The 23,664-nt window shown below is 47.4% G+C and overlaps 1 protein-coding gene across 4 annotated transcripts in view; it reads right to left on the bottom strand.

Annotated features, from left to right (window-relative positions):
- Window positions 1-23,277, bottom strand: part of NUTF2 (nuclear transport factor 2) — a 66,763-nt gene extending 43,486 nt beyond the window's left edge. The window contains exons 1-2 of one of the 4 annotated variants that reach the window (XM_090062392.1): window positions 23,124-23,209; window positions 8,859-8,998 (exon numbers count right to left, since the gene is read on the bottom strand). The gene's annotated coding sequence lies outside the window, so the exon portion shown is untranslated. Of the gene's footprint in view, window positions 1-8,858; window positions 8,999-22,327; window positions 22,403-23,123 lie in introns of those variants that run through there. The other 3 variants (XM_090062390.1, XM_090062393.1, XM_090062394.1) reach the window with 3 other exon arrangements.
- Window positions 23,278-23,664: the final 387 nt, after the last annotated feature.

Raw genomic sequence — 23,664 nt, 5'->3', positions numbered from 1 at the left:
CTTTTTACTCATAAACAAAGGGGGGAAAAAAGCTTTCCAATTTTTTCAATTCCCAATCCAATTTCTCAGCTTTAAATGAACCAGTCCAAATGAAGAAAATATTCTTTATGCACCTGGAGAGGAGGCTACTACTGAAAAAAGCCAGTTTAGCACTTCAAAAAAACTCTGGGCATTTTTACATATGCAAAGGCCGCAGCGCCAGGCACTTTTAAAAGCACCTGGTGCTGCAATGCTTACAGTTGTATAAGCAACTAAATATGCATTAGCACTGAGAAAATGGCCGTGGCACGCTTTTAAACGAAAACACATCAGAGGTGCTTTAGTCCAAAAATGCACAACTGCCATTTTCTGTGTGCTGATGTGCATTTTGCCAATTATACAACTGCATATGGCGTGGCGCAGTTTGCCTCAGTTCATGTGCAGAACAGACTTGATTAATCAAATCTGCTCCAAAGCAGCAGATTTCTGGCATGTCGCAGCACAGAGAAGTATGTGCATAAACGCCCTCTGGTTTCAGGTGCTCTGCTACTGACTTCCACCGCTTCAGTGATGCGACTTTCTTTAAGAAATCCATAGTAAACTTATACTGCTTGAATTGTTCACTTCTAGCCCTGACATTTATTATGGTTGGCACGACTGATGGGTGATCAGTACCTGTCCACAGAGACTGGGTGGGACTCCTCATGAGTGGAGCGCAGCCATAGAGGGGACTGGGTAGGGAAGAAAGGTGGAGGTGCAGCTCTGTATGTGAAGGAGCAGTACACCTCCTTGGAGGCCAACATCGACTCCAAAGAAGAAACCATCTGGGTCAAGCTGTGTGAGGGGAGGAACGCTCAGCCAAGTCAGACTGGTCACACTATAGCAGAAAGCCTGCTTTGTACATTTCGCTTCTGAACACTGACACAACAGAAGCCCCTTCTTGCCTACATCTCCCCTCACATTTTGTGCATTTCATTTTCCTTCTAAGTATTGTCAGAGACCTAACCCATTCACTGCATGGGCGTGGCAAGGCTCAGAACAAGCCAGAAAGCTGAAGCTGCTTTCTGTAGGAGAAACCTACAAACGACATCTACATATCAATTAAGCTGTGTCACTAAAGAAGAAAAAGAACTAAAATATGCACTTCAAAACTGTAAATATATCCTGGTGCTAACTTAGCTCACTTACTGTCCCCAGTAGCCTTTGATTCTAACTACCTCACATTGCATTTTTATATATTTCTGACAGTGTGTTTTTATCTTTCATCTGTCTCATCTTTACCGTGGCATTTTATATTTTATACTTTTAAACTCTTAATGAATGTACTCCCTATAGAATGAAGTTACACCCTGGACCATTGTTAAAGACTGCAATGAAATTGTAAAGTGATAAAATCTTCTATATTGGGCTGGTCCCCCTTGAGCAAATGCTAGTGTATGATGATCAGTAGGTAATTAAATGACAGTAGACTAGGCAGAGTTTATTTTCAACTTTACAACACTTTATCCGATGCAACGCCATGCCAGCAAACAAGTTCGCTGTGTCGCCCATCTCCCTGAGGAATATCTGCCCAAACTTCCTTGGATACTTTTTTTAAGAAAGCAGATGACTCCAGAAAAACCTGCAGCCAAGACTCCTGACAAGACTCCAGCCAAGAGCCCTTCAAAAATTCCAACCAAGAGCCTTTCAAAAAGTGCAGCAAAGTCACCTCAAAGAAGTCATTCCAAATCAATGTGACTGCTATTTACAAAATAGATACATTAATATAGCTATATTACTCATCTATAATTGATCGAGTATAAAATTCTAGGGTATTTTTGGTGAAAATAGGGTATCGGGCCTTGCTTCAGGAACCAATCCCCCATTTATAACATTGCTTTTTTAATGAGAAAATTGGTTCAGAGTTACGTTTCAACTTGAAACGCAGTTTTCAGGAACCAATTATGTCCTAAGTCCAAGGATGGCCTGTATATAAGGTTTGCCTTGTATAATTTTCAAGGTATAGAATCTAATTATTGAAGGTCTACCTTGAATACGTCCCCACTCCAACTGCTACAGCAGGAGAAATGAATCTGGAGGGTCAGGTAGCCACTTCCGTCTTCTGCTTCCCCCCACCCCACCCCTCAATTTTTCTTCTGACAATCTCTTCCACCTCTCTTTACTGTCAGACCCTGCCCTCCATGAGTACATGGAAGCAAAGAGCAAATTTGAAAACAATGACCTTGAAATTAAACATGGCTACAGCAATTCACATACACCCACAGATCATTCAGAACTGATGCATATTGCCTTTCTTTGAAACTGCTGAAAGTTTAAGTACAGGTACTCCATAAAAACACTTTGAACAGCACTTTGGCACCTATTAACATATGTTAATATGTTATATTAACATATGTACAAACTATGCATGTTAGTCCAAAATCAAAGGTTTATGACTTGCCATATAGTACATTGGGCTGAGCCCCACCAGGGTCAATAGGATTTCAAGCTGTGGTCACCCCACAGGTCAACATTTGTGCATACTCAGATACCCTTCACAAAGAATTCATGTGCTTATTAGCCCCCACTCATGACTAGAACCAGGTTTTATTGTCAAGAGTCTTGGAATGCTCTAAAAATTTATATGCAGATGAAGTGCAGGACAACCTAGTCTGGCTTTAACTGAGGGCAGAGCCAACTAATCATATTCACCAGGCTGAGAGAGGGGGTGACAGGGGGATTCTGGGTGAACTGCTTGGGACCTCATTTGGTGATGTTTGCCAGGCATTTAAGGCTGTGTGATTCCAGGAATCACTGGAAATGGGAAAGAAAGGCACAGCTCAGCTGTGGTAGTGAAGAGGAAGTCAAACTGTACACACCATAATTACTCTTCATGACTTGGGGAGGGGGAAGAGGGGGGAAAAAAAAAGAGTTGGCCATGAGGGGGATTGTGCCATATTCCTGGTGGACTGCCCAAATCTAGCCTTCCAGTAAACTCCCATCAGCATGTTTGCCCAACGTGGGCAATGCATTTTATAGTCATGGTCAGTGTTGGCTGCACTTAATCAGCTTCACAGTTGCTTTCCATTGGTGAGCGTTTTTAGCAGCAGTTTAATGACAGACAGCGTACTTAATAAGGTTTCCTTGTATGCAATAGGGATCTTTGTAAATCACACCGGAAATGCCCCCTGCACTTTAAAACCATAGTTTTTGCTTCCCTGGTGATCAGCAGCAAATGGCCCAGGCAGTGGGGCCCCTCCGCCAATCAGAGGTGGGTCAGGCAAGCGGCAAAATTAAAAACATTAGAAAAGCCACTGTGGGGGGCACTTCTGGCACAATTTATGGAAGGGATTATACAGCACAATTTATAAGATGAGAGGCTTTTTTCCCCCATGCCAGTTGGGTGGGGGGACCTCATCTTATATTTGCGTAAATATGGTAATAATTCAATATCAATATCTTCCTTTATTCCTGCAGTACTTAAAGCTTTGGCTTAAATATACATCAAATGAGCACTGCAACTATATGCTTTAAGTTCCAGGTTTGCTTCATTATCTTCTTCCAAGTTCCTTCTCTTCTTTGCTACATTTGCATCATTAGTTCCAACACTTGTGATGACTTTCCTGACCCTCTGCATCCAAATACAGAACCTACCCCCCTTGAAGGATCAAGCTCCTAATACATGAAATACTGTACCATCTTTTTAAAGCTGGACCTCAAAAGTTAGATTCCCCCCCTCATTCTTGTATAGAAGGGAATCAGTCTTATCTCCAAAGTTTTTAGTAGAGGCTCACTTACTCAACATAATATTTTATTTAAATTATTTTAATAGATTAACTGTATTCGTAAATGTTAAATGGAAGAAGTTGAAGAGGTAGAAAGAGATACAGAGGCCCCAACAAGGCTGGCTACATAGTAGAGAGTGGGTGGGGGGGAGGATGCAACTATGAAGCCTACTGTGGGGGAGGCAGGAATAGGGGAGATAAGGGCACAGCACATACAGGAGTAGAAGATACAGAGTCCCCACACGATGAAGCCGCATGGTTGCAGAGTTGTGGGTTTTAAAGATACACACGGACACAAGTAACAGCATGTGGGGTACAACATAAGTGTTCTCAATCATGGTCCATTGGAGGGGGCAATCAGGTAGTCCCCTTCACCCGGGGTTGCTTCTGGGCGGTCCGCTGGAGTCCTCATACTGGCACCCGTCTGTGATGTGTTCCATGTAAATGTCCCTGGACTATCTAATGGTGTTGGACATTATGGGGCATCTCATCACTTTGGTGCAGCCACAGGATAATCAGCAGGTGTACCAGACTCTCATTACTGGGGTCCCATATTCCAAGTGCCCCAAAGATCCACACCTCAACCGTTACCTCATACCTCCACCTCCTCAGGACATCTGCCATTGGTTAGTACTTAGCTTCCACTTACAGGCTTCAATGAAGGCTTGCCGCCAGTTCTCAAACAGGATAGCGATGTCGACCAACACAACGTGCCTATTCTCATCAGTCACGATGATGTCTGGGCACAGCTGGCTCTTGCAGCCTGGGACAATGCAATTGACAGGCCTGGTCCCAACTGAGGCCAGAATGGCCTTCAGCAGCAGGTCCTGGACAGTGTTGTAGCGAAGCTGCCATACTCTGGCATAAGGCTTGCAGGCACACAGCATGTGGGGGAGAGTCTCCAATTCACAGACGTACTATGAATCGTCGTCAAAACCTCTTGTCATGGTTCCCATACTGGATGGCACTGTCAGTTGAGTTGGGAGCAGTGGATGAAATGCCAGTCTGCAAAATACGTCAAGCTCCCACCGAGCAAGAAGTGGTTGCTCACATCCCACTCTGAGGTGAGCTCAAAGACCTTATCCTGCCTTCAGGATTTTGCCTTCAGGTCTCTGGAGTACTTGGCTCTGACAGCATCCTTTAGGAACCTCTGCAGGCAGGTCCTCAGATGAGGGAGGTCACAGTGATGTGGCTGGTATTGAGGGCTGGGAACAGTAAGATTCTCAACTCCTGGCACTCCTTGAACCAGGTCCAGGAACAGTAGATGCACTTCCTGAGGCCACATGTGATATTGTGGACCCAGCTACACCGCAAGGCATCTCAGCTCCATCTCAGCTGAACTCGCCCTCCAGCGGGCCACTCAGGAAAGTAGATGGCTAGGCCTCTGCCAGTGGGCTGCCTGACAATTCTCCTACATGCCATCTCCCTCAGGGGACTGGCAGAAGTGCTGATCAGCAACTCGTCAAGTCAGGTCAGGTCAAGTCAGGTCAGGAGGTGTGGGTGACCACCATGATGTCACAGACATGACCCATGCAGGGGATGTTGGCACCTCTCTACCAGTAGAAGATGTATGAAGTCTCATTGCTGACCCAGAGCAGCAGGTACAGCCACTTCTTCAGCAACCCTTCAGTGCTTATCATCCACCTTCTTGAGGCTCCTTCTTGCACACAGCCATCCCACTGTCAGTGGGCGAGATGCATAACATCCCAATCTGGACTGGAGTCAAGCAGGGCTTCCTGCTCAGCCCCATCTTTCACCTGACAATGGAACTGCTCCTTCAAGTGGTAGCAGAAGGCCCTGAAGAGCTCAGCCTCTGCAGACAGAAGCTGAGCTTTCTGACCTGCACCAATGAGATTGTTGTTCTTGACAGTGACTCCAAACAGCTGCAGAAGATGCTGGACATCAACTCTGAGGCAGCCAAGTGGATGGGGCTACATGTTTCCAACTGCGCCTTCCTGCATGTCGACTGTAGGAAGAAAAGCACCGTCCTGGACTCCACTGTCACCATCCAGGACAAGCTGATGAGGTGCCTGAGGGATGGCAAGAGTGACCTCTATTTGGGAATGCCCACTGATCACTGGGTGAAGCAGATACCAAAGGAAGCCATCTAAGGGATCGTGCAGGATGTCCATAAACTGGATTAGTCCCTGCTGGCCCCCTCATTAGTCTGAAGAAGCTCGATGGTCCCTTCCATCGAGCCTCTTAAGACAAAGGCAATATGAGGGATGAGGAAAGTGTTCACCTATCAATCTTCTGCCAGAGGGCCAGCAGGGACTAATCCAATTTATGGACATCTTGCATGATCCCTCACATGGCTTCCTCTAGCATCTGCTTCACCCAGTGATCAGTGGGCATTCCCAAGTAGAGGTCGCTCTCCCCATCCTTCAGGCACCTCATCTACTTGTCCTGGACTCCACTGTCACCATCCAAGACGGTGCTTTTCTTCCTACAGTCGACATGCAGGAAGGTACAGTTGGAAACATGTAGCCCCATCCACTTGGCTAGCTTGTTGACCAAGGCTTCAAAGACCTGGAAGGTTTCAACCTTGGAGAACTCCTCCATCCAGATGGCTCCTCCATCCTATATGGCCTTAATTGATACTTTAGCCTATGCTATATTAAATTAAAATTTAATTTTAAGCTGCCTTTGTTTTATAAATAAATCAAAACAAATAATCTTAAATAAAAAAAATATTTTTTATTTTTAAATCTTCCATTTTATCTACCTTGAGATAAATCTTTTTAACTTTAGAATGAGTCAGTCAATACCATAAGTCCTGGAGATCCCAATAAGAGACAGGCAAGAGCCAATCATGCATCTCACAGGGAAGTAAACCCCACATGCAGAGCCAGATCTTTGATTGAAGCTCAGGTAGCCTGTAACTGCACTGTGAACATAGGACTCAGGAGTCTCATTTCTTGAGGAACACTTAACTATAAACGTGATGGGCCATGGAGATTTCCTCAATTTTCAAACTGGAAAAGGATGAAGAAGGTATATCCATAGCTATTTCCTGATTCCCATGCATCTCTTTGACCCTCACTTCTTCCACTGCTCCCACACATATGATTCAACAGCATTATATCTGGGATACTCAGGTCTCTCATTATGAACAGATCATGTAGTCTTCTCTTTACTGGGAGCTGGATGGGATTCTAGCTCAGCTTACATTCAAATCTAAATGAGCACCTTCAGCTTTCACTGCTCCTGACAAACCAATTTAAGAAAACTCCATGAAGAAAGATACCAAAGTTGTGTACAGACCATACACAAATAGCTCTTCATCTACCACACAAACTTAGCCTCCTCTATGAGGAAATACTGCCACTGTTAAGCAGAATAGCTATACACAACAGTTCAGGTTCAGAAGTGAAGAAAAACAACTTCATGAAAGAAAGACCATTTTTCTTTTATTGAAACACCTGAGTGAGGTCCAGCATGCCTTCTATGTACTGTGTGTATCAACAGTGATGAGATCATCAGTAACCTGAATGGGGCTGGTAATAGTATAGGTTTAGTTCCGAGCGTACAACACGACACAAAAATCAGTATCTGTGACGCATCTAACTGCTTAAGGTGAGAGGCAGGATTGCTTTAAGTGTAGTTAGAGGTCTTCTAAAACAGCCTTTTAAATTCAGGCCATTCATTTGCACTTTACAACTTTTCATTTGCACTTTATGACTTTACGACTAATTCGACTTCATAGTCCAATTAGGATGATTAACCTGTTGAGATTTCAAGTTTTAAACAGGGACAATTAAAGCTAAAAGCACACAAGAAATCTAGTTAAAAAACTTTACAGCAGTGAAATACAATTGTTAGGTAAATTTAATATACTGCATCACATTCATCATTGCACTAGGAGCACAATCAGAAAATGACATTTTTTGCTCGATCTGGCCACAGAAAGCGGTTTATAGCTGTGATCAAACACAAGTGCACAGCTGCCAACCGCTTCAAAACAGCCAATCAGGTGAAAATCTGAACCCACATTGTTTCAAAACAGAATGTCTTCTGTAACTTTTGTCTGCATTCCCTCCTAGCCTGTTGCTGTTTTCAGAATGTGAATGGGGAAAGGGAGTGGAGGGAGTTCAGTCTCGGGGGGGTTTTCAGCCTTCGCCAGAGGGTGGGACAGGTATAGTGGATTCACCCACCCCACCACCCTCCAGTGCCACCTGGGGAATCCCTAGAACAGCTTCCTCTGCTCCCTTCCCCACTCCCATTTTGAAAACACCACAGGCTGGCAGGAAGGAAGGGTCACTGCTAGGGGAAGACATATGCAGGTGGCAGCCACTAGCTAGATTCACCTCCCCACAGGAACCAACAGTGAACTTCTGCTTGGTTGGGGGATCATGTCAACTCAGAACACTTCCTGCAAAGCACTCTCAGTTACAGCAGGGAGTTGCACTTGTGTCTGTGCCCCACAAGCTAGCACTTGCAGATTTTGGTTTGCAGTCAAGGTCTTTTTTACTGTACAAACCAAGGGTGAAGAACCATCAACACTGCTGTTTTTTCTGTGTGCAGTTAACAACTGAAAGACATCAGTATGGTAAGTTAAGTCAGGTCTTCGCATAGTTCTCTCCCTTCACCTTTTTCATTACAGATCAAGCTGGTAACAGACTGGAAATTCATTTCTGGTAGCCATGTGTAGAATACAAGCTTACTATTTCAGAAAATGCTCTACTTTTAGAGTCTGGATATTACCAAGTGCTGAAATATAGTTAAGAACTATAGTTAACCAGCTAAGAACTGCAGCCCAGAGGGTTTTTCCATCTATTTACTCCTCTGTGAAATCTTATGAAATATAAACTTTCATTTCTACTCAGAACTTTTATAGTCTTTTCTCTGATGCCTGATGAAGGGTGTTTGTACCTGAAAGCTTGCAATTCAAGAATTTTTTTTTGCAAAAATCTTGTTAGTCTAATAAAAGATATCACCTCTGCCCATGAACCCTGATTGCTTTGAACTATAGTTAAGAGAGCTGTCACTATATTTGATTTAAAGATGCCTGGACTGATTTTCAACGGTGCCAGCAATCTGCAGTTCCCAATGAAGGTAATGGGAGCTGACTCTACACCAGGAGCAGGCAATTATTTCGGGCAGAGGGTTGCTTACCCAGTTCTGGCAGGCTGTCGAGGGCTGCATGGGTAGCCTCGCCCCTTGACAGGTGCCCTGCCCCCTGGTTACCATCTTGGGACCAATGTCCCAGGGCCAACACCGGTGGGGCCCAAAGCAGAGCACAGGCTGGCAGGGGTCTGTGGATGAGAAGACAATGTATCGGTAGAAAACACCTCTAACATTAAATCAGTTTGCGTGTAATGTCTGTCCTTAGTCTCCACATTTGATGGACTGGGGGGCCTTGGATGAGAAGACAGAGGCTAGGAAGACACCCTCTGCTCTCCCATCCTCACCTGGCCTGTGGACAGAAAGTTTCTTCAAGCTGCAGACCACGCTAATGTGATACAGCTTTCGTAATCTCAGGATCAGATACCTTCACTGAAGCTCATCTTGTACACAATGCCTCTCTTTGACACTACAACAGCTAGACCTGACAGCACTGCCACCACACTGTAACAGGGCCCCTACCCCATTACAGAGAATGGGGAGCAAACCCCAGGGCCTGCTGGCCAGACAAACCCCCAGGTGCAGACTTAAGGGTGGAAAAGACTCAAGCAAATACTTACCACAGAACCAGCAGTAACAGCAACATTAGGAGTCAGGGGCTTGCATAGAAGCCCTGCAGGTTCCCCGAGGCTGCCCCAACAAGCCAAATCTGCAGTAGCTCTGGGAAGCAGGTAGTCAGCAGGGGAGCCCTACAAACACAGACCCTGAGCCACACGGGGGCAGTCTGGCCCTGCAAACTGCAGGGGAAAGAGCTCCTGGCTAGGAAAGCTGCAATGGAGTGCCTGATGAACCACTAAGCTGCCTGGGAACTGCAAGCAAGACCCTGAGAGCCTACAAGAGGACATAACCCAGAGCTAGGGTTATGTTGGTACCCAAGGAAGGCTGCCCTGGGTGTTTACTTACCTACCCTGATGGGGGTGGCCGTTAGACCTTAAACTCCAGGAAGGCTGATTTAAACTAGACGTAAGTAAAAAGCTCTTTACAGTGCGAGTGTCCAGGGTCTGGAACAACCTCCCTGCAGAGGTGGTGCAAGCACCTACTCCGGACTCTTTCAAAAAATGGTGGATGTATTTCTTGCTGGTGTCACTTGATCCCAGCTGACTTCCTACTTATGGCAGGCAGGGGGCTGGACTCGATCTCATGAGGTCCCTTCCAGCCCCTAATGTCTATGAAATCTATGAAAAAAACAGTCTCTCTCTTCCCCACCTCTTGTCAGTCAGCATGTAGAATTACAGTTTTAGGGGGCTTTTTCTCCTTCTCTCTTCTCTTCCTAGATTTATTTGGTGCATCAAAATGAAAGATTCAGGATGAATAAAATAAAATTACACTGAGCTTGAGGAAACAGCACCTGTCTTCATGACTCATTTCAGAAAGAGCAAAAATGCAATTTTTTTAACCACACTACTGACCATAACATGCAATAACTTCCAGCAGTCTTTTCTGTGATGTCCCTCAAACTTGAGTGACAAGCCTACTCAAAACATGTTCAGTTCTAAAGTTGTCAGCATGTCATATTATACACACAAAGCTGTTTTTCTGTGCAATCAAGTATGACTAGTATTATTTAGACCAATAATTTAGGCAAAAACTGAGGACTACACAACATTCTGCTTCTTTGCCCATAAGTTTCCCCACTGTGACAGGGAGCCGTCACATGGCCGGTCTAACCGTTGGCCCGCCCACCTGTCTAGGGCAATCTGCCTACCTGACTTGCCTACCATGCCTTTGATACAACTGATAAGTAGTTGTTTAAAGATGGGGGCTGCCCATTTTTACTGCCTGATGACAAGGGCATAATACACGGCTCCATACCGCTCCTACACCATTGTCCATGCCTTGCAGATGGCATCACTATATGGCTCCAGACCCACACTGGACCCCACTACATTCCAGCCTGACATAGTTTCATAGTTAGTAGGGTTGGAAGGACCTGAGCAGATCATCAAGTCCGACCCACTGCCATGGCAGGAAAGAGTACTTGGGGTCAAACAACCCCAGCAAGGTGATTGCCAAGCCTTGTCTTAAAGACCCCCAGGGTAGGAGCCAGCACCACTTCACTTGGAAGTTGGTTCCAGATCCTAGCCACCCTGACAGTGAAGCAGCACCTCCTGATGACTAATCTGAATTTACCCTCTGCCAGCTTGTGACCGTTATTTCTAGTCAGACCCTGACCCGGATGCTTCCTAGTCAGGCAGCCTAACCTCTGTCAACATGCAGGGCTGCAAACTCCCTAGACCCCTTCCCCTTCCAGCAGTGGCCCCCTTGGGGACCTTTGGCCACACAGGCCCTGGCCTCACTCTAGGCCAGTCAGAACTCCAGGTCCCTGGCTCTGGCTGTCCCTCATGGGCATCCTTGCCTTTGACTGTTCTGGTCTTGGCCAGAAAAGGCAGGGAGGGCATGTGCTCCCCTGCTCTCTCCCCCCCGGATTTCTGCACACGGTATGGGCAGGCTGCCCACTGTGGGCTCAGGGGCTGCACCAGCCTCTTCCCAGCAGGAAGGGCAGTTAGAGGAGGGCTACAGTAACTTCTGAGTCAGCTGTAGCCCCACTGCCCCCATAGCCCCTCCTCCCAGCACCACCACCTGCCCCAGCCCAAGTGCAACCCCGACCCAGCGCCCACACCAGGAAGAAGCTGGCACAGCCCCTGGCCCCAAGCCCACAGCGGGCAGCCTGTCCTCACCCAGCACATAAATCTGGGGGACATATCCCCCCCATACCTCCCCCAGGGGTGCACACAGAAGCTAAGAGCAGCCCCCCTTCTCCACCTTCCTGTGCCCCCTGGACAAGCTGCCTATGTCTCCATCCTGCAAACCAGTTGGGCAGTGCCTGACCCTGCCCTAGACCCACTCCCTCCGTAACCAAGGGGTCCTCAATCTGTCCCTCCACACTCTTTCCTTCCCCCACAGACTTACTGGCTGGATGCTGCTCTCCAAGTTGCCAGGCTGCATATTGGCTATCAGACTGGTATCAGCCAATACGGCTGGTTAATAATCAGCCATCAGTATTAGCAAAAAATCTTTATTAGTGCACCCCTACTGAATACAGTAAGAGCTTGCAGGAAATTTCTGAATCTCTCAGTATTTAATGACTATTTTGAAACTAAAGTATGCTAAAGTAAAATTTTACTTTAAAACCTTAGTAAAACCTACAATATTGTTTGATCACAGGTATTTAGCATCACATGGCAGAATAACACTATAGACCATCAGCTGTCCAAGCCTCATGCTCACTGGTGATAACAATGAAAGTTTCTTTCTTTCCATTCCTGTTAGCAATGAAATTTTATCATACTAAGCTATATCAAAACTTCTAAAGAGTTCCTGTCCTTTTGGTATTTGCATTTCATTCTGAGCAGTGTGAGTTGATTTTTTTAATCCCTTCTTTCATATAAAGATCTGCCACTAAAAGACTTAATTCTTCAAGAACCAAGGAACTTTCCATTTGGCATACTTACCAAGAATACAGTTATATAGTGAACTAGCATCACTGTATACTAATAAAGCTTTTTTTTTTAAGTTCTCCTCAAAGAGTAGCTGCAGATGCACTACTCCTACTAGTTTTTGGACTTGGATGTCTGGGAAATTTTCCCTTTGTTTGCTTTCTTTTAATTCCTCTGCCTCCTGGAGAAATGTAGCTAGTCAGAGCTCTTGAATATGCCAAGTGACAGTAAATGAAGTACATAATTTTAACACTTGACATGATGATGCAATAGAACAATTTACTTACAGATCTGGCAGACTGTCACTTAAAGCCTCTAAATCCATAAGATCTCCCTAAAAGATTTCTCTAGTTTAACCAGAGCTTAACGGTGTGAAAGACATTTTCATGGAAGATGCCTGTGCATGATTTCTTTTATCACAAAGAAGCTGCTGCACATCAGCTTCCACGTGGTTCTTGACAGAATGGGACCTTGATCCAATGGCAAGGAGGCCAAGACAACTGGAGAGCCTGTTCTGCTGCAGCCTTCATCCACCTTAGTGGCCACTAAGATTCCAACATCATCTTCTTCCTAACTCTACCCTTGAGGACTTGTAGATCCATAGCTGGGGACTGAACAGGCTTATTATAACGGCAACCTATACTCACCATGTCACAGCACTATCAAAGAACATATCTGGCTTTTCAAAAGGGAAAGCACTGCCATCTGATGTCCCCACCATATTGTAGTGGTGTTGCCACTGCTTGGTCCAAAACTGTTTATTCATCAGAATTACCCCTGCTTATTTTGCAGCTAAGTTTCCCTGAAGGTCATTTCACTCATCTGCCACCTGTGGATGCACAGAGGCATACAAGAAAATGGGAGTGACGCTTAACACTCAGAAGACTAAGGTCCTCCATCAATAAGTTCTTAGTGAGCAGTCCTCAGCTCTGGTCATTCAGATTTACAGCAAGACTGGAAAACCTTGAGTATTTCCCATACCTCAGAAGCCCTCTCTCACAGAAGGCCAACATCAACAAAGAAACCCAACATCAGCTTAAAAATGCAGGGGCAGCCCTTGGACACCCGCGGAAATGGGTGTTTGAAGACTGCAACATCAAATTTGAAATCAAGCTCAAGGTTTATCAGGCAGTCATGATCCCCACTTTACTGTACAGAGCTGAGATGTGTTCAACGTACAGGAGACATTTCAAGTTGCTGGAGAAACACCAATGCTGCCTGCAGAAGATCCTTCAAATCCAGTGGGAAGACATACATTCCAATATTAATGCCCTCTTGCAAGCAAACATCAAGCAAACATCGAGGCAATGATCATCCAACATCAATTTGACTGGGCCAGCTACATAATCCAGATGTTCAACACAAGATTCCCAAAGCAAGTTTTATTCTCCCAGCTCACTCAAGATGTATACTCAAGAGGAGAGCAGAGAAAGTACTTCAAGGACATGCTCAAGTCCAACTTGAAAAAAAAATGCAACATTGACATCAACTCAGGGGACTTTTGCCCAGGACTGCCCCAAAAGGGGGAAGTCTACTGCAAGGATCTTACTGCTTTGAAACATCATGACAACAGGAGACAGGAAAGTGAGTGGCAGAAACTGTGTTGCAGACCAAATCAAGAATCCAGAGCTACCCACCCCGTACAGAAACATGTGCCCAGGTTACAACAGAGCCTGTCAATCCTGGATCAGCTTCATTAGTCATCTTCAAACCAACAGATGAAGTGATCATGGAAGACAATCATCCTTAATATATATTGGCAAGCAAGCAAAAATGATTATCTTCCATGATTGCTTTATTTGTGGGTCTGAAGATGGCTGATGGAAGGTGGAAGCAAAAAACAAAAAGTCCCTTCATTGCATGTCCCGCACCATGTGCAGCCTGGAGGCTGCATGCTGGCAATGTGTGTAGACCCTGAATGCACCAAAATAGGGACAACCCTGGATTACATCAAATGTCCCTTCCAGATTTAAGACTCTAGTAATAAGTACAGAGTGATGAGCAAAAGCTAGTTAAATGCAGGAAGGGTAATTAGTTAGTTGGGAGTGATGTTTCTCCACTGTGGAAAAAGGGAAAGGAGGCGCTGTCTCTCTCATTTCCTCTGCTCTCTCTCACTTAGAGAGAGCTCCAAAAGGAGGTTAGCGGGCTGAGAGGGATCAGAGAAGCAGAGGATGAAATTGATGGGTATTTCCTATCCCTGCAGGGCCGTGCACCAAAGGGAAAAGTACCCCAGGAGGTGCCCTCCACAGCGGAAGGGCAGGAGGTTCCCTCCAGAGCCAGGGTTGCTCACAGCAGTGCAGTATTAGCTCCCCCAGTCCAGCTAGGGAACAGGTATGAGGCCCTGGCGACATTGGAGGAAGAGAAAGGAGAGGAGGAAACCTCTGGAGAGAAGGCCACTCCATGCACAGAACAGGCTGCAGGAGGCAAGCTGACCCAGAAGGAGACACTGGGTGCTTGTCATAGGCAATTCCATCCTGAGAGGAACAGAGGGTCCCATAACACGTGAGGTCTCCAGTCTACCTGGAACGCGGATTCAGGATGCGACAAAAATTATCCCAGCCCTTATCCGGCCCACCGATTACTACCCCATGGTCCTAATCCATGTGGGCACTAATGATGCAGCCAGGAGCAGCCCAGATCGCCTGATGGACTACCAAGCTCTGGGGGGCAAGCTGAAGGAGACGGGGGCACAGGTGGTTTTCTCATCTATCCTTCCATTGAGCAGATGTGGACGACACCATGAGACCTGCATCAGGGAGGTCAACTCGCAGCTTCAGAAATGGTGTCTTGAGGTGGGCTTTGGCTTTTTGGACCATGACCCATACTTCAGAACAAGAGACATGCTCGGGTAGGATGGGCTTCACCTCTCCCCCAAAGGTAAACGTGTGTTTTCTTTCAGGTTGGCTGATCTCTTTCAGGCAGGTTTTAAACTAGGCTCATGGGGGGAAGGGAAGGATGAGGACAGAGGGAGCCACAGAACACCGAGCCAAGAGACACCCATAAGAACAGCCCAGACAAGGCAGGCAATGAGCACAAGTAGTATCCAGGTAAGAGACAGGGGTCCGGATAGTTCTCGGATTAGTGGAGCTGTGCTTCTACACTAATGCTCGTAGTATGGGGAACAAGCAGGAGGAACTTGCCCGCCTGCTAGCTAACACAAACCCAGACATAGTGGGGCTCACTGACACTTGGTAGGATCCAAGTCACAACTGGGTGGTAAACATCAAGGCCTATAGGCTGTACCGGCAGGATAGAACGGGGAGAAAAGGTGGGGGTGTGGCGCTCTACGTCAAAGGGCAATACACATCCTCAGCAAACAGCACTGGATCAGAGGAGGGGCAGAATGAAGTGCTCTGGGTCAGAATACAAGGGGGGTGGGAGGAAAGCGACTTAACAGTGGGGGTCTATTACAGACCACCCAACCAGGAGGAAGAGCTGGACCATGAATTCTCAGGTCAGCTCGCAGAAGCAGTTAAGTCAAGCGACATGCTAATCATGGGTGACCTAAACTATCCGGACATCTGCTGGGAAGAGCAGCCAGCCAGGTCTGACCACTCATTTAGGTTCCTAGCCGAGTTACAGGACCTCCATCTAACCCAGGAGGTACGTAGTCTCACCAGGGAAAATGCCTTGTTGGAGCTGGTCCTGGCCACAGGCAACGACACAGTGAGGGGACTGTGGGTTCTCGACCAGTAGCAATCATTGCCTACTGGAATTCACCATCCAGTGCAGGGTGTCTAAGGCCTGCAGCAAAGCAGCAGCCTTGGACTTCAGGAGGGCGGATTTCAGTGAGGTAAGGAGACTAGTTGGGGAGGGACTGAGGTCCCAGAGAGGAGTTGGGAGTCCAAGACATTCCTTAAGGAGACAATCCTCCAGGCCCAAAGGGTGACAATCATAATGCGGATCAAAAGGGGCAAGAGTGCTCAAAAGCCCCCATGGCTCACCAAAAGCATCCAGGAACGTCTCAAAGCTAAAAAGGAGGTATACACACAATGAAACGGAGGGGCCATCACCAAGGAGGATTATACCTCCATGGCTCAAAACTGTAAGGGGGCTGTTAGGAAGGCTAAGGTGGAGACAGAACTAGGACTAGTGACCTAGTTCAAAGATAACAAGAAGTATTTTTATAAATACATAGGGGGTAAAAAGAAGGTACTAGGTAACGTGGTGCCTCTGCAGGACACACTTGGAAATCTGGTGGTCATACCAGATGACAAAGCTAACCTCTTTAACAAATTCTTTGCCTCCATTTTTCTGAGCAGGGACCAGGACCTCAGACAGACCCAGGGGAAGCGCAGCCAGGACTTGAGGACCGAGTCAGGGAACTTCTGGTGGGACTACATGTGTTCAAATCAGAAGGTCCTGACGATCTCCACCCCAGAGTGCTTAGGGAACTGGCAGAGGTCATTGTAGGACTGCTGGCACAGCTTTACAAGCACTCATGGTGCTCTGGCGAGGTGCCAGAGAACTGGAAAAGGGCCAATGTGGTCCCCATTTTCAAAAAAGGGAGGAAGGAAGACCCAAGAAACTATAGACCCTAGTCTTATTTGGTCCTGGGAAAGCTTTGTGAAAATTATCCAGGAGCACATCTGCAGGGGACCAGCAAGGGAGCATATGCTTAGGGGCAACCAACATGGGTTCATTAGAGGCAGGTTCTGTCATACCAACCTGGCTGCCTTCTACAACCAGGTCACAAAATCCTTAGATGCAGGGGTAGCAGTGGACATAGTCTTTCTGGACTTTTGGAAGGCCTTCAACACTGTCTCTCACCCCATTCTCATTAAAAAATTAGGTAACTGTGGTGTCAATGCCTACACAGTAAGATGGGTCGCAAATTAGCTGGAGGGCCGCACCCAAAGCATGGTGGTGGATGGGTCATTTTCAACCTGGAGCAACGTGGGCATTGGGGTTCCCCAGGGCTCGGTCCTCGGGCCCACACTGTGCAACATCTTCATCAGAGATTTGGACAAGGGAGTGAAAAGCACCTTGTTCAAATTCACAGATGACACTAAGATGTGGGGAGAAGTGGGCATGCCAGAAGGGGGGGGGACAGGCTGCAACTAGATCTGGACAGGTTACGGGGGTGGACGGATGAAAACAGGATAGGATTCAATACTGACAAGTGCAAGGTACTGCACCTGGGGAGGAAGAACCAGCACCATACCTACAGGCTGGGGAACTCCCTTCTCATCAGTGCAGAGGCAGAAAAGAATCTTGGAATCATTACTAATTCCAAGACGAACATGGGCCGGCAGCATGGGGATGCAGTCAAGAAGGTTAACTGCACCTTGTCATGCATCCAGAGATGTATCACAAGCAGGTCCAAGGAGGTGATCTTCCCCCTCTATGTGACACTGGTCAGGCCACAGTTGGAGTACTGTGTCCAGTTCCAGGCGCCGCACTTCAGGAGGGATGTGGACAACATGGAGAGGATCCAGAGGAGGGCCACTCGCATGATCAGGAGGCAGCAGGGCAGGCCCTACAAGGAGAGGCTACGGGACATGAACCTGTTCAGCCTACACAAGAGAAGGCTGAGAGGGGATCTGGTGGCCGTCTATAAACTGGCCAAGGGGGACCAGCAGGCAATGGGAGAGTCCCTGTTTCCCTGAGCACTACTGGGAGTAACAAGGAATAATGGCCATAAGTTGACTGAGAGTAGATCCAAGCTAGATATCAGGAAGTACGACTTCATAGTCAGGGCAGCTAGGATCTAGAACCAACTTTTGAGGGAAGTGGGGGGTCTTCAAAAGGAGGCTAGATAATCACCTTGCCGGGGTCATTTGACCTCAGCATTCTTTCCTGCCCATGGCAGGGGATCGGATTTGATGATCTGCTCAGGACCCTTCCAACCCTACCAACTATGAAACTTACGTAAATTAAAGCAGAAATTATGCCAATTTTCAGTATATTTTTATTTAGGGGATGTTGACAGGCACGTGGCTGCCAGTTAGCCAAACACATAAAATAGAGGTGGGCAAAATACAGCCTCCAGGCCACATCTAGCCTGCCAGGGATTTTATCTGGCCCAGTGGGTCCCTCAACTCCAGCTTGTCTAGGCACAGAGAGCAGTCTGGGCCATGGTGCACGTGGCTAGTCCTGCTGCATCCAGACACATAGCAGGGGTGGGGCAGCATGGTGCCCAGGCTCAGCTTCCTGGCAGCGGAGGGCTGGGGGAAGGGGGAGCCTTTAATTTTAATCACAGATTTGGGGGTTTTATCTGAGAATGTGCAATATTTTTTATCAGGGAAAACCAGGATCGTTGCTTCTGACTGGGACCATACCTGTCTGATACAACATGAGGTTAAGAAAAAGCCCTTTTAAATATTTTGATTGATATTTTATTTAGATATTCTTGGAAGAACATTAAAAAAAAAACTTGCCTGCTTTTCATAAAACTGCTTCTTTGTAACTTTCGTGCTTACTAAACTGTAGTCTTAAACCTCAAAAACACACTGAAATAAAGTTTAGTCTGGACTGGAGTCCTATGAAACTTCAAGTCAGAAATGAAATGATATATTTGAGTTTATAAGCAGATGAGTAACATACAAAAGTTTTACTAGTGTCACAGCCACTTACCTAACTTGATTTAGCTGAGTCAGTGTTTCCCATAGTTGTATGCAGCTTGTTTTTGTTGCGTCTAGATCCCATAATAGTTTAGTTACAATAGAGTATTAATTGTATTGCCACATATTAGTGCAGTTGGTGTATTTGCATTTTATGCATGTCTGCATAAATAAGGTAGAAAGATAAATTTCTGAAAAACAGTCCATTAAAGTGGTTATAAGCAGGAGAATTATTCCTTGATTTTTGGTAGTCTGGGAGAAGTAGAAAATCAATGTTTATCATTCTTACGTAAAAGTACTGGATTACTGAACCAGTTTAAAATCTATCATCTATCTATTAAGTGGAACATGGAGAGAAATTTGCAGGTTACTTGAAAAACACAAGGAATAATGTTTCAAACTGTACTTATGACTGCAGCTTTTTCTCTTAAAAATTCTTGTTCAAACAATATACAAACATAATTGGAAATAATATTCATCCTTATTTTGTATATGTAGGTATTGTGGATTTGAGTATGGTTATGAATCATCACTAACTATCTAAATTGAAGTTTTTTTCCACTGTAAGATCAATTCTGCCTATTGAATTTCTTTATGGCAGAACCATACTTTATCAGACTGACTTTGAAATTTTAAGGGTACCATATAATCTTAATATTACACCATTTTGTTTTATGCTATATTTTTGTTGTCTCCTGCACCTGGGACTGCACTGAGGGAAGCGGCACAGGGCTGCGCCCCTCAAAGCAGCAGCAGGCACAGGAGTTGTATCACCAGAGCAACAGAGGGGCAAGGAAATCCCCAGGCGGCCCTGCTGTTCCCAGCTGCGCCAGGTCATGCCTGCAGGGCTGCAGAGGCCCCACAGGAGGGAAGCAGGGTGGGAGCTCGAGCCCACAGCCTGCGCCATACACAGATATGGGGGAGAGGGTCTCTCCCACCCCGAGAGTGAAAGACACAAAGTGCCCAGCCGGTTGCACATGGACTGTGACTGGCGCTATCGGCCCGACCAGGCTTGGCACAACTTCCCTTAAGGGCCCATAGCGCCGTTCATGGTCCAAGTACAGCCAGCTGGGCACTTCATGTTTTTCATCAACACCTCCCTGCTCCCTCAGCCAAGCCCCCCCTACATCCAGCTTCCCACCCCTCCATCCAGCTCAGCCTCCAGCCCTACCCCACAAACTCCCAACCCCCTGTAAGCCTCACTTATCTAACCTTACAGGCTCCAAAAGGAAAGTGAGCTATAGATATGCCTTAGGACTCACTAAAAGCTTCAGGTCCCACCCTTTTCCCTCTCCCTCCCCCTCCAGGCAGGGCTGGGGGTTTCCAGCTCCTTTTGCAATCAGGTCCTGCGGGCTGGAACTCTGCCTGCCTGCAGACCTCTTTGCAAAAGCAAGAAATCCACAGGTTTCTCTGCTAAAAGGGAAAATCCACGTTTTCTCTGATAAACATGGAAAATCCATGGTTTTTTCCGTGGGAAACGGAAAGCCCAGATCCCTGGTTAGAAGTGAAATAGCAAATAACAAAACCTAACACATTTCTTGGACCCCAGACATTGGCTCAAGTCTAAAAGGACAAACAATATCTGTTATTGTGTAAAGTAAATGCAGTGTCCAGAATATATTTGTCCTCTTAAACCATGGTTCTCAACCTTTTTCAATCCAGGGCATCCTTCCATAACTTTTGTTTAATTAGGCATCACCCTGGTTGAGGACCATCACCAACACTGCAGCCAGGTGGAACTTTGTGCATAGCCAGATAAACCTCAAGCAGACAGAAGCACCTGCTCCTGGAATAGCCCTTCCTAATCTACCCCCACCCACACCTCTTGGAAACAGAGAGGCATAGAGCAGTTCCACCAGGCTAACAGGCCCCTGTTTCCAGGAAAAGCAGGAAGGGGTGGTGGAAAAGCACCAGACCAAGAAGGGCAGCAGCCATACTGGGCACTTGTCTGCTTCCTGCTCATCTGGCTGTACATATGGCATGTAGGGCAATTCCACCTGGCCACTGAAGGACTCCTGAAAAGTCTTGCAGCCCTCTGACTGAGAACCACAGTGGTGCTCAAAGCATAGCCCACAGGGCTCCTTACACGTCTGAAAATTAGGCTGCAGAGGAGCAGGGGCAGAGTTAATTGTCATGGCTCCACGGGCCTTGTGGATATAATGCTGCAACCACCACCAAATTTTCTGGACATGTGGGGAGCCCCATGGGCCAGGTGATGTGGCCCTGCATGCCATATTGGGCCAGCGTGAAGCCCAAAGCACAGGGTTAGTCTGCATGCCAGACCTGACCCATGGACCAGCTGCACCCCACTCATCCAGCCCATGCACCAAAAGAGTTCTGCACAGCTGCTCTAAGATGTTTTACTACATCTCCAGTACAGAGCTCTAAGAATGATCCTCATTTACAAAGTAAGATGTGATTAGCCATTTTTATGTCACTAATCAGCAAAGCAGAGAGTAGGAGATGCAGGCAAAAGAATGAAAGCAAGGAAGTAGTCTGAGGATTCGACAGATATTTATAGTAAGTGACAGAATATGCTCTCTTACAAAATTATTTCTTCGTATAAACCTGGCATCTCCTAGCCTAGCACATGCTCAGAGACCACTGATTAGGTCTCCAAGTTTGCTCCTTGTATTAATGTTAGTGGACTTCTAATAAGTATTATAACAGATTTTGGTCTGGTTTCTTGTCCTTCAAGAATGTGAATTAAGGGGTTGCTTTGAATTGCATAACTTTGTTACTTGAGAAAATAATCAAGGGACAAAAGATGTAAAATGTGTGTGCATTTAATTTATGGACCTGAAGCTTTTGTGCTTTATATTTTCAAAATATTATACCAAATCCACATGTTTGGTGTATAAGCACGGTTTCCTTCTTACACATGAGAAAAAAAAGAGCTACAAAATGTCAAGTTACTTGTCCAAGGACATTGGCGGGGTAGGGAAGAGGGGAAGAGAGAGAAAGCAAGAGAGTGAGCGAGCGAGCGAGAAACTGAATTATGACTCAGGATGTATTTTCTTCTGGCTCTACTCTCAATCCCCTCTTTCTCCATGTCTTTCAGATGTAATCAGAAATTAAAGCAAGACCAAGACCAGTGGAAGTTAGAAGTCATTTCAAGAAGAGTCTGGTTCCAGACAGCAACTCTCTGCAGAAGCACAGAGCTGTGCAATTACCCAGGCAGAACAAACTCAAGCTAAGGGCAGCAAAAATATCTCCTGAACAGAAAAGATTCCAATCATCACATTTGATATTTTCCAGTTAGAAGAACATACGATTATGACTAACATCAATAACAGATTTTGCTTTGAGTTTTATACTGATATAAGCTTGCTTGCATCAGCTATTTCTGAAACAGTCATAGTCTCCAATATATCTGGTGGAATAAGGTGAACATTTCCCATCTTCTGCAATACTAAACCAGAGGAAAATAACACTCTTGAATTAAGATTTTCAAACTTACACACTAGTAGTTGTACACTCTAAACTCATCTGTGTTTGGATTAAAAGGCTGGCCAGGTCTCCAGCTCCACCTCCTGAACACCTGTCACTGAGAACAAAACCAGGCTTCATTTAAACGCAAAGCTAGCTGCTGCTTGGTGCCCACCATAGTTTTGGTCACTTGTGCTCAGTGGGATCACTAGCAGCCAGCTGGGGAATAGGGAAGAGGGCCAGCACCAGACCAGGAATCTCAAGGGAATTTTTCCCCCAGGAAACAAAACTGCAGCTTGTTACGGGAGGGGATTGCACGGGGTGAAAAGCAGAGACTCAAACGCCACCCACAAGCCCCTCGAAGGCTGCGAAAGTCGGGAGAGGTTGCCAGGCCGGGTGGGCACTGAACACACCGCTCCCCGAGGGGGCACCAAGCAACTCAGACCGAGATCGGCTTTCACGTGCCTGGATGAAGGCTCAAGCCGGCCTCCGAGTCAGGGAGCGGAGCCCAGGCTGGAGCAAGGCGAAGCTGCCCCAGGCTACACACAACTCCCCCTGAAATGGGGGCCCCCGCCTCTCCTCTCCCCGGGGCCAGGACCAGGCCAGAGCTGGGGCGGGCCTCGGGGCCGCCGAAACGCGCCGCCCGCCGCGCTGACCCGAAGCGTGAGGCGGGGCCGGGCCATGTGCCGGGCTCCCCGCCCGCCTCGCCCACTAGCCGGAGACGCGGCCCGGCCTGGAGAGGGCAGGGCGATGCCGGGGCCTAGCCCCGGGGGCGGTTGGTCGGCCCGCCCAACCCGGGCTCACCCTAGCCCGGGCCTCACACTCACCCCTCAGCTCCCAGTATGGCGGCGACGGCGGCAGCCCCGAGCGCGGCCCGAACCACTGAGGCTCCTTCCCCGCGCGCACCGCCCCGCCCTGCCCGGCTCGGCTCGGCCCGGCCCCGCCCGCCAGCCTCCGCGCGCGCGCGGCCCGCCGGGAAAGCGAGTCCGCCCCGCGCCCAAGGATGCCTCGCGGCCACGCTGGCAGACTACAACTCCCGGCGCGCTCCGCGCCGCCCTTCACGAATTCCCGGGAACCCGCTTGAATGAAAGGCAGGGAGGCGACCCGCTGCTGCCCTCTAAGCTGGGGTGCAGCAAAGCATGGCGGGATCGTGGTGGAGCCTGGTGGTTTACCTCCCCGGCCGGGGGAGGGTGTGGGCTGAGCTTGCCGCTAGGGACAGTGCGGGGCGGCTGTCTGCTGCCAAGGGGCCGCCTGAACCGCCCCGCTGCGTCTCGCGCGGGCAGAACATGGCCACCTCCCACCCGCGTAGCCGGAGCCCTCGGCGCCGCGCAGGGCCTTGAATGGGTGGGACGGGGTCCGGCTGCCGGC

This window comes from Crocodylus siamensis, chromosome 9 (genome assembly GCF_052110815.1).
Source record: "Crocodylus siamensis isolate JL-2025a chromosome 9, ASM5211081v1, whole genome shotgun sequence".
In the NCBI taxonomy this organism is placed as follows: Eukaryota; Metazoa; Chordata; order Crocodylia; family Crocodylidae; genus Crocodylus; species Crocodylus siamensis.
This window is presented reverse-complemented; position numbering and strand designations above follow the sequence as displayed.